The sequence below is a fragment of the Lontra canadensis genome, unplaced genomic scaffold (assembly GCF_010015895.1).
Source record: "Lontra canadensis isolate GAN:19392208 unplaced genomic scaffold, GSC_riverotter_1.0 scaffold153, whole genome shotgun sequence".
NCBI classification, from domain to species: domain Eukaryota; kingdom Metazoa; phylum Chordata; class Mammalia; order Carnivora; family Mustelidae; genus Lontra; species Lontra canadensis.
Window position 1 is genome coordinate 66,746 of NW_022631147.1, and position 16,855 is coordinate 83,600.

General features: G+C 40.8%; 1 protein-coding gene across 5 annotated transcripts in view; it reads right to left on the reverse strand.

The window, feature by feature from the left end:
* The window catches only part of RAD52 (RAD52 homolog, DNA repair protein), a 37,076-nt gene extending 23,201 nt beyond the window's left edge, over positions 1–13,875 (reverse strand). For 4 of the 5 annotated variants that reach the window (XM_032844384.1, XM_032844383.1, XM_032844382.1 and 1 more), the window contains exons 1-2: positions 13,828–13,871; positions 12,130–12,254 (exon numbers count right to left, since the gene is read on the reverse strand). The gene's annotated coding sequence lies outside the window, so the exon portion shown is untranslated. Of the gene's footprint in view, positions 1–12,129; positions 12,255–13,827 lie in introns of all 5 variants that reach the window. The other variant, XM_032844381.1, reaches the window with a different exon arrangement.
* Positions 13,876–16,855: the final 2,980 nt, after the last annotated feature.

Sequence of the window (16,855 nt, forward strand, 5' to 3'; positions counted from 1 at the left end):
GGGTCCACTTCTATCTTTCTGTTAAAATTCTGGCTAGGGTTGGGGTGCCTGGCTGGCTGAGTCCGCAGAGCATGCGACTCTTGATCTCAGGGTCATGAGTTTAAGCCCCACATTGGGCAAGGAGCCTACTTAAAAAAACAAACCATAAAATGGTCATTAGGGTGATGGTGTTATTTAAGGTGATTTTTAGAATTATAATGCATTATAATTGCAATGTTTATAATTGAAAAAGTCAAAATTACAAAAACACTCCAAGGGAGAGTAACCAAACAACTCATTACTACCTCATATATGAACAACATGATTCTGGCTTCAGTGGGGTCAAAAAGAGAAGTATAAGCCAGGGGTGCCTAGGTGGCTCAGTCATTAAGCAACTGCCTAACTCAGGTCAGCTCAGGTCGGCTCAGGTCATGATCTCAGTATCCTGGGATCAAGCCCCATAGTGGGCTCCCTGCTCAGTGGGGAAGCTGCTTCTCCCTCTCCCTCTGACTCTCCCTGTGCTTGTGCTCTCTCTCTCTCAAATAAATAAATACATTTTTTAAAAAAAGTAAAAGCCACAATAACTGACCTGCTTTCCAGGAGCTAACAAGCTAGCTGGTAGGAGACTAACAGGAAAGTTAAAGAGCAAGAGAAGGCAGTGTGGATGGCCCTAATATTCAGGAAGAATAAAGCATCAGACCAGTTAGGTCTTTTGCAGCATCAGCATCACCTGGGAACTTATTAGAAATACAAATCCCCAGGTCCTACCCTAGACCTCCTGGATCAGAAGCTAAAGGGGAAGCTGAGGAGTTAGTGCTTGCCCAAGTCCACCAGGTGATTCTGATCCAGGCTCAAGTTGGGGAGCCAGTGCATTGGACTGAAACTATGCAAATGTATCGTCCATTAGTAAATAGAATTACCCTCAGAAGCAGCATTTGCCACTGGCTGACCCACTACCTGACTACCCCTACTCCTGTCTCAGATCAGACAGATTCAGTGCTGGGCCCCAGCCTTTCTGTCCCTTTCCAGTGTTCAAGACGTGGAAGCGAGGACATGGTGGGTCCTCCGGTGTGAAATTCCGGATTTCCTGGCTCTTCTGGTAGAAGCCATGATCAACTGTGCTAACAGCACAGGAGCCAAAAATCTGCAGATGACCTTGGCAAGGGGGATCAGGGGCTGAACAGGCTTCCTGCTGCTGGTGGGGGTGACATGGTGACCACCACAGTGAAGGAAGGCAAACCAGAGCTCGGAAAGAAGGTATATACAGCAGGTAACTGGACAATGGAAGTCCCTACTGGTGAGAAGCTGGTGTGTTTCTCTCTTTGGAAGATAACACGGCAGTCACAGAAAACAGTAAAGGCAAAATGAAAGGTCTGCTCTCACAGGACCAGTTGCAAAGGAGCGCGCACACGTGCGGCCCAGGACTGCAGCCACTGGGGGTAGCACTGCTATTTTTTTGGTGTTCAAGAAAAATGAAAAATTATTTGCTCCCAATATTTGCCTTCCTATTCTTTACTACAGGTCACCTTTCTTGACTCCACCTGACCCTTGCCTCCTTTTGTAAAATGAAATCGCTTGGTGCAAACTGGCTGTGGGTATGTGCAGAATAAACAGTACTTGGCAAAAAAAAAAAAAAGTGTTGTGCCTCAGCACACTAGCATGCTGTAGTCTTCAGGTTATTTGCTGACAATAAAACTACAAATCTAGGAATGCCAGGGGGCAGGACGTTCCCCACCGCACCACAATACGGTGTTTGGGGACTCAAGTTCCAAAGGTCGGTTTCTGGCAAATACCCAGTAGGTGCTTGACCAAGGGAAAAATCATACAATCTCTCTAGATGATGTCCTCTCATCTAGAAAACGGACATAGTAGTAGTACCTGCATTTCCTACGGATTCTGTCGAGATTAACACGATACTGCATGAAAACTGCATTAGAACACTGCACAAAGGAAGTACTGAAAGGTTAGCTATTGCTAAGTGCGTCTTAACTTTCTTACTACAGTATGAAGAAAATGCAAAAAATCATTTAAATGATCACAAAACATTACATTTCAACTAAGAACAATTAACTATTTCTAACCTGGCACTAGGAAAGTAGAAGAGTGACATATACTAGGTTAATTAATAATTAGTGTCTAAAATTGTTACAATAGGGCCACCTGCCTGGCTCAGTCAGAAGAGCATGTGACTCTTTATCTCAGGGTGGTGAGTTCAAGCCCCAGGTTGGGGGTAGAGATTATTTAAATAAATAAACTTTTTTAAAAAATTGTTAAAACGGAATCACTGTGTTATACACCTGAAACTAATACTACACTGTATGTTAACTAGCTAGAATTTAAATAAAAACTTGAAAAAAAAGAAACACTTCACACATACTGGGATGGCTACAGTAAAAAAGAATAACCAACATTAGCAAGGATGTGGAGAAACTGGAACATACACAGACACACACAGACACACACACAATCTTAAAACAGGTTGGGTGCCCAGCTGGCTCAGCCGGTAGAACACTCAACTCTTGATCTCAGGTTGTGAGTTTGAATCCCATGCTGGGCACAGGGATTACTTAAAAAAAAAAAAAAAAAAAAAAAAAAAAAAAAAACCTTAAAATTGTTACAATAGGAAATAGTGGAATAAGGATCATATTTAGAACACAATTATAGGGGTGCCTGGGTGACTCAGTCATTAAGCATCTGCCTTTAATAAAAAGAATAAAAAATTGAAGACCTATTATATAAAGCAGAGGTCAGCAAACCTTTTCTTTAAAGTGCCAGATAGTAAGTATTTTAGGTTTTGCAGACTATATGGTCTCTGTCACACCTATGTAACTCTGGCATTTTAGTGTGGAAGCAGACACAGATGATATGTAAACAAATGGGTGTGGCTGTGTCCCAGTAAAACTTTATCACAAAAAGAGGTGGCAGATTTGGTCCAATCCCTGCTAGAAAGCACACTTTGAACGTTAGAGTCAGATGTGGTTCAATACCCCCTCCATCCAATACGGTAAGTAGGACAATTACTTAAACTTTCTGTGTTTCAATTTCCTCATCTGTAAAGGGGAATATTAGTAAAATCAACTTTATAAATGTATCATATTAAAATAATGTGAGAAGGGACGCTGGATGGCTCAGTCAGTTAAGTGTCAGTTAAGTGTTGGCCTTTGGCTCAGGTTGCGATCCTGGAGTCCCAGGATCAACCACTGCTGGGCTTCCTGCCCAGCGGGAAGTCTGCTTCCCTCTCTTCCTCTGCTCCTCCCCCAGCTCGGGCTCACTCTCACTCACTCTCTCAAATAAATAAATCTTTAAAAAATAAAATGATGTGATAAAAACAGTACTCAGCAAAAATCATCACTAGATACTAGAAAGTTGTAGGAAGATTTACAAAGTCTCAAATGAGCACCTGTCCACTTATTTGTTAAAAAAAAACAAAGGGAAATACACTGGGAATATACCCAAAGCCACTGAGCTGCACACTTAAAAATGGTTAAAAATATGGGGCGCCTGGGTGGCTCAGTCGTTAAGAATCTGCCTTCAGCTCCGGTGGTGATTGGGATCAAGCCCTGTATCTGGCTCCCTGCTTGGTGGGAAGCCTGCTTCTACCTCTCCCACTCCCCCTGCTTGTGTTTCTGCTCTCGCTGTCTTTCTGTCAAATAAATAAATAAAATCTTTTTTAAAAAAAAAGGTTAAAAATTTGTTATGTATATTTTGCCACAATAAAAAAAAAAGGAGGTAAAATAACACAATGAAGGTTTATATTCCTTCAGGTAGGATCTAACCCAGTCTGGTGGCCCTGCCCAACCGGTGGCTGTGTCATCTAAGCACATGTGACCTCCAAGGTCATCACTGCAAGGGGAGAAAGAGTTGTTAAAGTCACACCGGTTCATAACTGCCTTAGGCCAGAAGCGATAGGCATCACTTCTGGTCACAGTTCACTGGACAGAACTTGTCACAAGGCTCCCACTTAATGGCAGTGGAGGCTAGGAAGTATAAGAAAGCATTTGGTGAGTACTGTCTCTTTCATCTGCTTTCCCCACTCCAATGTGAGCCCTTAGAAGGCAGGAGATTCTTGATTCTTCTTGGCCCCTCAGTGAGTAGCATGGTAACCCGTTCCCCCTAAGGGGTCAGGGAGGGAAGCATTCATTGGGTGAGTGATTAAGTGAATGAATGGACGGATGAATGGATGAAGTACATAGTATAGGATACAGAGACAAAGTATATTTTTTAATTCCTTAGAAACTGATTTTATAGGGCAAGAGTTATATTTCTCACACTTAAAAAGCAACTTGCTACTTTTCTAAACAATATCTTAGAAGAGTCAACTTTTTAATCACAGAAAAGGACAATTTCATCTCTGCCCATAAAGTAAAACATGGAATCATTCTTCTTTTTTCCCCTGCCAGTTACTATCTGAGAAAAAGCTGACTGCCTTCCTTTCTAAAACTGTCTACAATCATTTTCCCATTATAAAATTACATCTTTATTGTAGAAAGCTTTACACATACATCAAAAAATATGGAAGTAAAATTTGACTGGATCACCACCACCAACAGAAAACTCTTTGTGTATGTGATCGAGTTCATGTATGTTTTGTGTGTGTGTGTGTGTGTGTGTGTGTACACACTTGCTAAACAAAAAATCTGGAATCTTCCACATTTATCAAGCATATCTTATGCAGCACCTCAAATCTTCTTGGCCTTGCCAATGTCTGAGGCCCTTGACTACTTTTTCTACCCCGGTTGCCATGAGATAGACCAAATATGCACGAGTTCTAACTGAATGCACAGAGGCATGACCACCAGTCCCTTACCTCCTGCTCATGCCATTTGCCTCTCACTCCCTTCCGGGGGCTCCCCTCTCACCTTGAAGGTGTGAGAACCTGTGGGACCTACCTGATGCCCACACATGCACAGCCTGGAAATCTGAGGGAAGGAATACAGCATGCGGCAAACCTTTTACCAATGAGATACAGAAGCTGAGGGGTAAATTCTTCTCCCTCCTTTCTTTGGTGGGGAGGGGCCTGTCCTGGGATACAGAACTTCATACACGCTTCTGAGAGACAGCATTAAGAGATCAAGCAGTCAGTTGTATTTGTTATCAAGGGGTGGCCAACTTGGAAATGTCCCCTTGAAATGACTTAATCGTCCTTCTCTCCTCAATCTCCCTTTCCTCACTTCTGCTTCCTGAAGAAATCATAGCACATACTGTTTTGCCTCAAGTCTAGGTTCTGGGGTTCCCAGGTATAGAGATACCATGGACACTCTGCTAACTATCCCTTCAGCTCTTACCACAATCGTGCACCTGGGCCTAACTGCCAAATGCCAACATTTGTATCTTTTTTTTTTTTTTAAAGATTTTTATTTATTTATTCGACAGACAGAGGTCACAAGTAGGCAGAGAGGCAGGCAGAGAGAGAGGAGAAAGCAGGCTCCCCACCAAGCAGAGAGCCTGATGAGGGGCTCGATCCCAGGACCCTGGGACCATGACCCGAGCCGAAGGCAGAGGCCTTCACCCACTGAGCCACCCAGGCGCCCCCATTTGTATCTTTTTATCTGAGGGCCTTTTTTGGCATCCAGGGCCCATTTTGTGCCTGTTCATGGTAAGTTAAAAGCACCAGAGAACCGATGCCCTTGGGAGCAGCCCTCCATTACTGACTGATGGGAGCTGGTGTTTAAAGACCCTAGATCTCTTACCCACTTTGTGAGATAACACTGAGCTGTGAGTTCTCCATTGGCTCAAGTTTCCCAGTGAAACTAGGTTTGGTTGCCCACTAGTGGTAACTAGCTTGGCCATGCACCTCACCCTCTGATAACTGCCTTTTCTTTCCTGTCTCACTCCTCTCACCTCTACCAGCACATCCTGGGCTCTTCTCTCAGATAAGCTACATATGTTTGAAGATTAATATAGGGGAAGCAAAAGATACCTTTACAATGGAGAAATCTAGCAGATGCTACCTTAATCAGGTAATCAAACATAATGTCACCAGTGATAGTCCCATCATAAGCTCCCTGATGGATATACTGAAAAGTTCACAAAGTCACTTAGGGAGTATTTCTACCAATTTAATCATGACTCTAATCAAGAGGAAATAATTAGACAAGTTGAAACCTATAACATTTGGATTCACACCATGTCAATGTCTTAAAAAATAAAACAAAGGAGGGTATGTGCTATAGTGAGTGCTGTGAAGTGTGTAAACCTGATGATTCACAGACCTGTACCCCTGGGGCTAATAATACATTATATCTTTATTAAAAAAAATTTTTTTAATTATTTAAGAAATAAATAAATAAAACAAAGCAAAATATAGAATAAAATAAAATAAAAACAAAGCAAATGAACTTCTAGATCAAGAGATTAAAGACACACAACGCACAACTACAACTACAGTGTGGTTCTTTGAAAGGATTTTAGATCAGGAAAAAAAAACTGTAAAGGATAGTCTAGAGGGGATTCTGATGATGGACTGCATATTATTCAAATGCATTGCATTGTTGTTAAATTTGCATCAGAGTTATGTAAGAGGATGATCTTGTCCTTAGGAGATATATGATGAAGTAGTGGAGTGAAATGCCATGTTTTCTGCAACTTACTCTCAAATCAATCAACTAATAAAATGTGTGTGTGCACACACACACAAAGAGGAGGAGAGGAAGATAAAATAACAAATTTATGAATCTAGGTGAAGGATATGCAGGCAATCCTTGTATAACTTTTCTGAAGGCTTCAAATGTTTCAAAATAAAATGTTAGGAAAGACTTTCTGCACAGCCACAGTTATGGCAGCTACATAAATCCAAATATCCCAATACATCCAATGCAGACCAAAAAGAGGAACAAATAAAACCACAAATATCCTGTATCTTCTAATATAATTAGAAGACTGAAAATACTACAAGCTTCAAATTGCCTGGAAGTAGAAAAAATAAACACCAACTTCTGGTGGAGATATTTCTCAAATGCACTTCTTAACTCTTCAAGGAGAGTAAGGAGGGACATGGATGGGAAGAGAAATGCACAGGAGAGAGAGGAGGATGGAGAGCCTAAGATGGAACTAAAACTGCTCCCAGGAGAAGATAACCCACACTAAGAATGAAGATACCGACAGAGTTCTGGTAGGTCAGAGCAGTCCATGAAAAAAAGCGTATACACAACTCAAGGAGGCAGTCTTGGAAAGCCCGTGTTTCTGGGGAGAAGAGGGCAAAAAAGAATGAGGTGCCTTTTGAAACGACACTGTGAAAGAACAGAGAGGGCAGAGTATAGATCCTACAAGACAAGAGAAAATTCAAGTCCAGGACATATAACCATGTCCCCTTTTTTGGCTTTTTTGCCTTCTAATAAAGAAACCATACTCACTACACTTACAAAAGAATAGGAACTGTTCTTGAACTAGGAATCACATAAATCATCTATCAATCCTGTTCACAAAATACAAAATTAAAGATAAAAAAGAGTCAATGAGACGTGGATGGAACTAGAGGGTATCATGCTTAGTGAAATAAGTCAATCGGAAAAAGACAACTATGATCTCCCTGATATGAGGAAGTGGAGATGCAACATGGGGGCGTTAAGGGGGTAGGAGAAGAATGAATGAAACAAGATGGGACTGGGAGGGAGACAAACCATAAGTGACTCTTAATCTCACAAAACAAACTAAGGGTTGGTGGGGGAGGGGGTTTGGGAGAGGAGGGGGGGTTATGGACATTGGGGAGGGTATGTGCTAAGGTGAGTGCTGTGAAGTGTGTAAACCTGGCGATTCACAGACCTGTACCCCTGGGGATAAAAATATATTTTATGTTTATAAAAAATAAAAAATTTAAAAAAATGAGTCAATGAACTTAAAGATGGTGCCACAGAAATTATATAATCTGAAGAGGAGAAAAAGACAAACTGAAAATAATGAGTCTCAGCGTCCTGTAGAATAATATAAAAACAGCTAACACAAATATAATTGAAGTCCCAAAAAAAGAGGTTAAAGCGAATGGAAAAAAAAACAACAACAACAAAAATTGGTAACTTGGAACTTCCTAAATTGGGTGACAGGCATAAATTTATAGATTTAAGGTTAGCAAACCTCAAGAAGGATAAAAACAAAGAAAATCACACCTAGACACACTGTAGGCAAACTGCTGAAAAAAATAAATAAATAAAGAGAAAATTTGGGAAGCAAAGAAAAATGGCCCATTATATACAAAATAAAAAAAAAATGATGACTCCATCTTACAATAGAGTTAAAAAGGCATAATTAGGAATAAATTTAATGAAAGATATATAAGACCTCCCCACTAAAAACTACAAACAGATATGAGAAAGTTGAGAGGCAACATGGGGGGGTTGGGGAGTAGGAAAGGAATAAATGAAACACGATGGGATTGGGAGGGAGACAAACCATGAGACTTTTAATCTCACAAAACAAACTTGAGGGTTGCTGGGGGAGAGGGGGAGGGAGAGGGTGGTGGGGTTATGGACATTGTGAGTGCTGTGAAGTGTGTAAACCTGGTGATTCACGGACCTGTACCCCTAGGGCTAAAAATACATTATATGTTAATAAAAAATAAAAACTTGTTTTAAATAAAACTACAAACAGTCTTAAAGAAATTAAGACCTAGCAAAAAGGGGGGCACCTGGGTGGCTCAGGGGGTTAAAGCTCCCAGGGTCCTGGGATCAAGCCCCGCATAGGGCTCTCTGTTCTTCAGGGAGTCTGCTTCCCCCTCTCTCTCTCTGCCTGTCTCTCTGCCTACTTGTGATCTCTGTCAAATAAATAAATAAAGTCTTTAAAAAAAAAAAAAAAACCCGCAAAGGGAGATGTATCATGTTCATAGGTTTCAATAATCAATACCATTAAGATGTTAATTTTTCCCAAGTTGACCTAAAGATTAAATGTCACCCCAGTCATAATCCTAAAAGACTTTTTTATAGACATTGATAAAATGATTCTAATATTTATATGGAAAATGCAAAGGAGCTAGACTGTCCAAATCAATCTTGAAAAACAACAAAGTTGAAGGACCATCAACAAAGTTGATGTCACACAGTCATACTCATGGCTCACTATAAAGCTACAGTAATTAAAATAGAAGTAATTAAAACTGACATAAGAATTAATCAGTGGTGGGGCACCTGGGTAGCTCAGTTGGTTAGGTGGCTGACTCTTGGTTTTTGGCTCAGGTCATGGTCTCAGGGTCAAGGTCTCTGGGTTGTGGGATCAAGCCCTGCATTGAGCTCCGTGCTCAGTGGGGAGTCTGATGGAGATTCTTTCCCTCTCTCTCTGCCCCTCCCCCTACTCTTGCACACACTCCCTCTCTAAAATAAACAAATAAATAAATCTTAAATTAAAAAAAAAAAAAATCAGTAGAACACACAAAAAAAGCCCAGAAACCAACCACCATTTATACAGTCATCTGAATGGCAATCTGAATTGCAAAGGTACAAATGTAATGCCATGACATTTTCAACAAATGGTGCTGGGATAACTGGATCTCCATATGGAGAAAAAATTTTATATTTTCCCCAAAATATTTTTGACAATTCACAAATAGAGATGGATCATAGACCTAAATATAAAAGCTACAATGATAAAATTTCTAGAAGAAAATATAGAACTGTATCTTCATATCCGAAAGGTAGTCAAAATTTCTTAGACAAGACCCAGGAAGTAGTAACAATTAAAAAAAAATGATAAATATGACTACACCAAAATGTAATACTTTGCTTACCAAAGAGCACTCTGAAAATGATTAGGCAACCACAAAAGACTGATATCTAGAACATTAAAAGGATATAACTCCTGCAACTCAATAATAAAGACAAATAACCCAATTTTAAGTGGTCAAAAATCTGAGCAGGTACTTAAAGGAAGATACACAAATGTGTACAAGCCTAGGAAAGTGTTCCAACATCATTAGTAATCAAGGACTAAAATTAAAACCATAATGACATACCCCTCCATACCCTCCAGAATGGCTAAAAATAAAGACTACAGCACCAAAAGTTGGCAAGGATGTGAAGCAACTGGAATTCTCATACACAGCTGGCTGGAAAAACAATGAAAAAACTATTCAGCTGTAAGCACGTTACCCTGCATGAGAAAAGAATAATGACTTGGGTTCAGAGGGTAGAACAGCAGGCCACAGAGGATTATCCCCAGGCCTTGATCCCTAATGGCTCTTTTTATATTCTGGAGGTCAGTCTTTTGTTAGGTAGGTGTGTTGGTGCTTGCCTATTCATTTTCTTAGAGTTGTCTTTGATGAGAAGTTTTGAATTTGTTATTATCACATTTGTTTAAGTGGGTATTGCTTTCTAAGTCTTGTCTAAGAAAGCTCTGCACACCCTCAGATGTGTCATGAAGCTATCCTTTTAGATTTTCTTCTAGAAGAATTATGTTTTATAATTTTGGAAATTAAATTGATAATCTCTTTAGAAATTAAACATGCATCTACCATACGACCCAAGAATTCTTCTGATAGGTATTTTCTTAGAGAAATAAAATCATATAACCAAGAAAAGATTTGTGGGATGGAGACACCTGGGTGGCTCAGTCAGTTAAGCTCCGACTCTTGATCTTGGCTCAGGCCACAATCCCAGGGTTGTGCGACTGAGCCCCCCGCTGGGATCCACATTGAGCTCTGCGCTGGGTATGGAGCCTGCTTAAGATTCTCTCTCTCCATCTCCCTTGCTCCTCCACCACCCTCTCAAAAAAAAAAAAAAAAAAAAAAAAAAAAAGATGTGTGGGATGGAAAGGGAAAGAGATTGAACCAGGACAGGGGCTATGAGCAAGAAATGGATGATTTTGAGAGATATTAAGAAGGTCAACGAGATTTGTAAAAATGTTTTTATTCTGATCTACTTCCTTCTCACCTAAAAGCATTTCTAATTATAAGCGGAGAGAGGAAGGAAGGAATAAGGAATGAGGCATGTTACATAAGGAAATTTTCCTCTTTTGTCTGACCTTTTCTCATCTGTATTAATGAAAGGACAGGGGGCACCTTGGTGGCTCAGTTGCCTAAGCATCTGCCTTCGGCTCAGGTCGTGATCCCAGGGTACTGGGATAGACCCCACCATCAGGCTCTCTGCTCAGTGGATTGCCTGCTTCTCTCTCTACCACTCCCCCTGCTCTCCGTGAAATAAATAAAATCTTAAAAAAAAAAAAAAAGACAGGATAGGCAGGGCATGAAGGGTAGTATTAGTCACCTTAAAAAGTTTGAAACATTAGTTTATAAACCTTGGGACAGCAATGGAAATTTTAAGCTGAGAATAATGAGATTATAATCAGGCATCAGAAGGCTCTTTGTCAACAGTGAATGAGGGAGGGATAAGTTAGGAGTCTGTTCCAACAGTCCAGAGAGAAACTGATAAAGGAAGATCATGGCCATGTGAAGAAAGAATGGACTCTGGATATGTATTACAGGGGGCAGAACTGGCAACTCAGTGACGGGCAAGGATCTGATTGCAAAGATAAAGAACAGCAGGATTAGAGACCAAGTTTTTTTTTCTTTTATTTTTGTGTATGTACACGCTGCTGTAACATTTTGTGAAACTTCAAATGTCATCTCCTCTTTGAAGCCTTTTGCAGGTTACACTCTAAACAGAATCAATCCTATGCTCTCTAGCATTTTAGACATACATCAAAACACACATTCCAAAAAAAAAAAAGGCACATACTACACTCTAATCCACACTCAGCCATTCAAGAACAGAAAGGCCATATACTAATTACTCAATCTCCAGCATTTAACATAGTCCTGACCCTGCACTAGTATAAGGAGCATTTTACTTTTCTTTTAGCTTCTCTTCACTTTAAAACTGCCAGTATGGTATTAAAAATGAATGCCTTGAGTGGAAAAATGTTAGAAGTTACAGAGACAGAAAAGAATATCCACACTAGGCTTTCTGTCCTTGAATAATTACACTGGTTATACAGTCAATTCTCATTCATGGTAGTTCTATGAAGTCATCATGAACACTGAATTATCAATTACTGAACCATTTGCTCCGAGGAGAAATACAGGGTTAGGTCCTTGTGAGCCTCTGGTCACATTTTCTTAAACTAGTCAATACAGAGTCTTGTTTTATGTGTGTTTCCACTGAAAGATACCTCACTCAAAATATATTAACTCACTAATTGACCTCACAGCCAGAAGCATGTAACTCATACCTGAACAATGCTTATCTAAAAGAAGCTTTCTTTTCTTTGTAAGAGACATCACAGCCTTCTTGCACTTGAAATGCTAGACAGCACTTCGGCCACATGCTTGGAAGCCATTCCAAACTGCGAAATCACTAACAAAAAGTACAAAAATGAGAAAAATTTGACACTAAATATATCTCAAAGCACTATGAGTGTTGATTTAGGGGTTACAAAAATTTATGGATAGGTACAGTCCCAAATAAAGAATCTATGAATAGGGGCACCTGGGTGGCTCAGTGGGTTAAGCCTCTACCTTCGGCTCAGGTCATGATCTCAGGGTCCTGGGACGGAGCCCCAACATCACGCTCTCTGCTCAGTGGGGAGCCTGCTTCCCCCTCTGTCTCTGCCTGCCTCTCTGCCTACTTGTGATCTCTCTGTCAAATAAATGAATAAAATCTTAAAAAAAAAAAGAGTCTATGAATAATGAGGATCAACTACAGGTTTTTTTGTTTGGTTTTGAGATAAAACCACTCTCCCACAGTTCTATCAGCTACATTTTTCATTCACTCATCCACCTACACCCAGTTTGTATCACAAGGTCATGGCACACATCATGCAGCAACACAAATATTTCTCTGCTAGTTACCACTACAATTAGTGGTTTAAGAAAGGACTTTAAAAGACAACTTTCCCTAAAAGATACCAGACCTGAGGCCACTAAAATACCTGAGCCAGTCCCAGAGTTAAACGCTGGCTTAGGAGAATTACATTTAAAAACGTGCCTCAGACTGTGAGTTCTGTGAAGGAATAGATCTTAATAGGTCTAGGAAGACGAAAGTAGAAACAACCCAAATGTTCATCAACTAATGTAGAAACAAAATGTGGTATATCCCTAAAAGGGATTATTACTATTATTCAGCCATAAAAAGGAGTGAAGTATTGACAATGCTACAATAGGCATGAACCTTGAAAACATTACGCTTGGTGAAAATGTGCCCAACACACAAAAACTGTAGGATTCCACTTACCCGAAATATCTAGAATTGGCAAATTCAGAGGCAAAAAGATTAGCGGGGTGGGGATGGGGGCAAATGAGAAGTGCCTGCTAACGAGTTGTGGGTTTCTGTTCAGGGTGATAAAAATGTTATGGGACTAGATAATGGTGATGGTTGCACAACCTTGTAAATATACTAAGCCCACGGAACTGTTTAAATGGATGAATTTAATCGTACATGAATTGCATCTCTATTAAAAAAAAAAAAAAAACTAAGAAGGCTAACTATGCGGCTAAACACCAATGTCAGATTCCTTTAGAAGAGTAATTCCTTCCCAACTGCGGCCACTCCTCTCGACTCCGCCTAGCTACGGACACAAACTTCAGCACCCTTCACTCCGGTCAACAGGCAGCATTGGGGAGGTCTCACGCCAGTGCACGGGACTGCCACAATTAACAATACGCCGCCTGCACCCCATCGTGGGGTCTCGGGGTGTTGGTCCAAGTCTCCTGTACCCCTGTCCCTCCTAACCAAACTCTCACTAAGCCCTGACCCTGAACTCCTACTGTTCTAACTAGTACAGGCCCCGGACTCGGGACCACGGTGCTGGAGCCCTCAGGACTACCTCAAACCCTCAACCGCCTTTCCCAAGCTGTGCCGCCCACGCTCCACAACCCCGGGCCGGAACCACCCCAATTGGGCCGTCCTCCCTCCCTTCCTCTCCACTTACGCGCCTCTGGCAGCGCGCGGTGCACGCAGGGAGCTCGGTCTAGGTTAAATGCAAGGGGAAGGGAGCGTAGATAGAGCCGCGCAGAGGAGACTGGGAAAGAACTGCAAGAGAACTCTGGGAAGAAGGTCCAAATCGAGTGCCGGGGCGGGCGAGGAGGACAGGAGGAGGAGCTAAAAATTAAGTCAAGGGACAAGAGCCGCAAGGCAATCTGCCGAAAGCCGTAAAGCAACCTGGCAGCACGATGCTGACTACGACGTGCCAAGGCCAAATTCTCCGAGTCACTCCCACAGCCTCCATCTCCCCCAAACTCCCTTTACTTTTGCGGCCGCCCAGGTCTCTGCTGCCCCCTGGCGGACTCAGCGAGCTAACGAGGAGCATTTCGGCGCCTGAGAGATCTCACAAACCCAGTCCCCAGATAGAATGAAGCGATGGGGTGGGTAGAACTTCTCGGATCCGTCCGTGCACGCGAGGGATACTGCAGGAAAAGAAAAACGTGATTTTAAGCCTCCTTTGAATGGTCATCACAGTCCTTTACAGATTCCACCTCAGGCAGGCTCCCCAAACCGAGGTAGTGTGGACACATTTGCTCATTAAGCCCTCTTCCTCTCCCGCTTCTGCCGCGCGGGCGCACACACAAACACACACTCATCACCTGATGGCTTCTTAAATTAGCTGGGACTGGAGGGAAATGAGAGTGTGGCGGCAAGTAGGAAGGGAGTTCTTTAGAATGGCCCTTGGAACTGTGCCTTGCAACTGGGTGATGACTGCACACCCTATTAGTAGTTCAAAAACAAGATTAAAATGTTTAGTCATCACAACCCCTCTTAAGTACTTAAGAACTCCAACAAAATCATTCTCTTACGTTTCCAAATTGGTTGTTTCAATACACCCCGTTAACCAGACCTTTCATTATCTGAGCAGCAATACTCCAGAACAAGTCATTTCCTGGATGACTACTCACTCTTCCCAGTAACACCATCGGAAGCTGAGTAAAAAGCCTAAATCAGATCCAAAGCATGAACAATTTATTTGGTAAAGGTAGCATTTCAAATCAACCAAGAAAGGAATGGTTTACTTTTAAAATGGTGTTGGGATGATTAGTTAACCATTTGGGTTGATTCCTTATCAAAACATACACTAAAATAAATTACAGTTGAATTCAAGAGTGAAATGGTAAACAAAGATATACATAAAACAAAATAAAAGATACATAGATGAGTATCCCTCAGAATGGAGGACTTTCTAAGTATAAAAATGAGACATAAATCGTAAAGTAAAAGAGGGACAAAATGTAACTATCTACATAAAACTTTAAACTTCTGGAAGTTGAAAATAAAGTAAACTTTAGAAGTAAACATGAAAAAGGGGGAGAATCATGAATGGTAAAGAGAGCTTGTGTATAAAAAGTTCAAACAAGAATAACAGACCAATGGTATGAGTAGATATTTCACAAAAGGATAATACAATAAATATGAAAAAAGTTTTAATTTTAATAAAAGTAAAAAACACGCATATTAAAATAAGTGTATCATTTCACTCACTTCTGTGTTAATTTAGGAAATTAAAATAATGTATATAAATATTATATGATCACATTCTTATTGAAAAATACAAACAATAAAAGTAAAAACAACATTTTATTTGACCACTCATACATCAGAACCAGTCCTATTCTCAGAGTTAACCATTGTTGTCAGTTATGTATATTCTTGCTGACCTTTTATTTATGATCATACATTAAAATAATGTTGTCTGAAGGATGCCTGACTGGCTCAATTGGTGAAGCATGGGGCTCTTGATCTCGGGGTCATAAATTAAAGTCCCATGTTGGGTGAAGAGCTCACTTTAAAATAATTAATTAATATTGTCTGATAATACTCAGTGCAGATGATACTCTTACACTGCTAGTAAGAATGTAAAGTGATGCAACCTTTTAGGAAAGAAATCTGACAATATATATTAAAATTACATATGCTTCAGGGATGCCTGAGTGTCTCAGTTGGTTGATAGTCTGTCTTCTACTCAGATCATGATCCCAGATCCCTGGGATTAAGTCCCACATCCAACTCTCCGCTCAGCAGGAAGCTGCCTTCTCCCTCTCCCTCCACCTCTTCCCTTGGCTTGTTCTCTCTCTTTCTCTCAAAGAAATAAGTAAAATCTTAAATATATATATATATATATTTATTTATTTATTTATTTATTTATATATATATAGACTCTGACCCAGGAATTCAACCTCTAGGACCTTATCAGCTAAAGAAAATATCAGGGATGCACACAAATATTTCTACCCTAAAAAGTACTGGAAACAAATTAAAATGCCACATTATGGGATCTGTTAAATAATACAGCCATGAGGGCCACCTGCGTGGCTCAGCTAGTTAAGCTCTTGCCTTCAGCTCAGATCATGATCCCTGGGTCCTGGGATGAAGCCCCACACCAGGCTCCCTGCTTAGTAAGTAGACTGCTTCTCCTTCTTCCTCTGCCTCTCTCTCTCTGCCCCTTTGCCCCTATCCCACTCATGTTCTCTCTTTCTCTCTCTCTCTCTCTCTCTCAAATAAGTAAATAAAATTCTTAAAAAATAATAATAACATGGCCATTAAAAATCATGTTTAAATGTCCATTGACATGCAAAAGTTGTCCAAGATCTTTTTCTGTGGAAAAAGCAGGGTCCAAAATTATACACATAAAACAGCTTGCCTAGGGGTGCCTGGGTGGCTCAGTGGGTTAAAGCCTCTGCTTTCGGCTCAGGTCATGATCCCAGGGTCCTGGGATCGAGCCCCGCGTCGGGCTCTCTGCTCAGCGGGGAGCCTGCTTCTCCCCTCTCTCTCTGCCTGCCTCTCTGTCTACTTGTGAGCTCTCTCTGTCAAATACATAAATAAAATCTTTAAAAAAAAAAAAAGATTTAAAAAAAAAAAACAAAAAAACAGCTTGCCTACACCCATTAGGATGGCTAATAGTAATTTTAGAGTCTTGATGAGGATGTAGAAAGATTGGAACCTTTGAGCCCTATTGGTAGGAATGTAAA